The following is a 2512-nucleotide window of genomic DNA, read 5'->3' on the forward strand; positions in this document are numbered from 1 at the left end:
TGAGTCCCAAACCACCAAACTGACTTGGCTCCATAGGCATAAGAACTATGAACCACCACTGAGGGTTATTATCCCAGAGTCTCCCTTGTCTCAGGCCACAATCTTTTTGAAGACTCTAAAAATGATACCTTATTTTCATTTAGAATCTTAAAATTAAGTAATGCTCCTAGGTCTCACCTGTCATCAGAAATCACTACCATCTGTTAATATCTTTTGCTTCCTTTCCTCTTCTACTAAGCTACTTCTTCCCAGACTTATCAATATGTATTATATGGAACTACAATAAGAGCTTTAACTTTAAAATCAGATAGAACTGGATTTGAATCCAGCCTCTAATCCTAACTGTGACCTTGGGAAGGTCATTTAAACTCTCCGAGTCTCAGTTTACCCATCTGAAAACAAAAGTAATGACATTGATTTCTTGCTATTTGGTGATGATTAAATGATACAGTGCATATAGATCACTAAGCACTGTGCCCAGAACATACAGCCTCAGAGTCCTTTAAACATGCCATGTGGGCATGTATCAGCCTCACCACAAACCCTCCCTCCTTATACCTCAGCTATTCTGGAGGCTATCAATTTTTGAAATGCCACCCAGGACTCCTAAAATGAATTTCATGTCTGATCTATAGGTTGTCTTTAAAACTGGACCATATTTAACATGTTTGTATTTTCACAAGAGGAAGTAATAGCCTTAAACTTATTTGTATTCATTTGGATTCTCATAAACTATCCTTGGCTACTGCAGGGACCCCCTACAGACCGATTCAGCATCACTGTAGTACTAAACTCTTTATCTCTGTGTCATGGCAAAAAATGGTTAAAAGCACAAACACTAAAGCCAGACTGTCTGGGCTGAAATACCATTTCTGCCTTTACCTGTCTGTGCAAATTGGAGCAAGTTATTTGACCTTTCCATGCTTCAGTTTCTTCAATGGGATGATAGTAATAGTGCCTACTTTGCAGCATTTTTGTGAATCTAATACAGGTTAATACATGTAAAGTACTTAGAATAGTATCTGGCACATAGTTAACATTTTATGGCTGAGTGCTCACTTTTACTAACCACTTACAAAGCAGGATGAAATTAATTCTACAAACATTTGCTAATTGGTTACATGCCAAAACTATACCCAAGGCTAAAAGAGGATGGAGCTCCTGACCACAAGGACCTTTGATAAAAAAGGATATTATCTATACATATATATAAAACACATGCGTGCGTGCATGCTAAGTCGCTTCAGTTCTGTCTGACTCTCTGTGACCCTATGGACAGTAGCCCACCAGGTTCCTCTGTCCATGAGATTCTCCAGGCAAGAGTACTAGAGTGGGTTGCTGTGCCCTCCTTCAGGGGATCTTCCTGACCTAGGGACTGAACCTGTGTCTCTTATGTCTCTTGCATTGGCAGGTGGGATCTTTGCCACCAGCACCAGCTGGGAAGACGCATATACAGCACATACATACAGACAGTGAATAATTGGTACACATACGTACACATAACGCACAGTGCACATGCAGGTCACACACTTTAGGCTATGCCAGTACCTGACATTGTATAATCTGAGATTACCAATCCGTTCCCTTTGGCTTTTTTTTTTTTTTTAAATCTCAAACCAAGAGTTTTTATTGTCTCTTTAGAATATCACAACTGAGTCCATAGAACCATCTGCTATCTTGTTTCTGCAGCAGGATCACCGAGATCTTACTCATCAGCCTGCTGAACCGTTCCTTTTTCAGAAACATAGATACCACCCCTAAATGTTCTGATATCCTTGTTTTTAACTGTGGTGGCTTGCTGAATCAAAGCAGCTGAATTTGACACAAGTTCAATGTCATTTCCTTCAAGAATCAACTCACCTTTCTGGGCTTGAGATACTGAACAGGCAACCCCTGGCCTCATTCAAATCCTGCATATGTATTTTTCACCCAAAAAAGTTCGGATTTCCACAAGAGAACCATTCTCCTGAATAATGACATTGATGAGGAAGTGGGCATACACTGACCTCATCCTGTAATGGAAACCCAATGTAACACCCTTGATCATGTTCTGTAAGTGACTACAGACTGTATGAACAGTGGCCAGTTCCTTTCTGTTTCCCCTCCATTTGTCAACACAGAGCCTCTATTTCTTTTCAAGGAGACTGAGTTCTACTTTGATGTAATTGAAGTCCCTCCAAAGGGTGCCTCTGAGGTCCTTCACAATAACTGTCTATTCCTTCAAGGTAATGTCGACATTTTCTGGGATGTCAACAGTCTGACTGGCTTCTAACATTTTTTGCCTTTAATCAGTGATGAAAGCGGATTTATATCTGGGCTAACCACTTGGACCAGCCTTCTATATGATGGCTGCAAAGAAGAGTATTGACTTTACACACCCCTGATTAACTGTTACCAGGGACCCTGAATCAAATCACGTTTTTACTAATCAGATCATTGTCTGAAAGCCAATTATTATGAAAGCTGAAAAACTTAAATCAATTCCTAAATCTGTAAATGAAGACCTGGACAA

The 2512-nt window shown here is 40.0% G+C and overlaps 1 pseudogene; it reads right to left on the reverse strand.

Annotated features, from left to right (window-relative positions):
- Positions 1 to 1606: 1606 nt before the first annotated feature.
- LOC120865340 lies at positions 1607 to 2275 on the reverse strand (annotated as a pseudogene).
- Positions 2276 to 2512: the final 237 nt, after the last annotated feature.

The sequence above is a fragment of the Oryx dammah genome, unplaced genomic scaffold, assembly GCF_014754425.2.
Source record: "Oryx dammah isolate SB20612 unplaced genomic scaffold, SCBI_Odam_1.1 HiC_scaffold_6, whole genome shotgun sequence".
Classification (NCBI taxonomy): Eukaryota; Metazoa; Chordata; class Mammalia; order Artiodactyla; family Bovidae; genus Oryx; species Oryx dammah.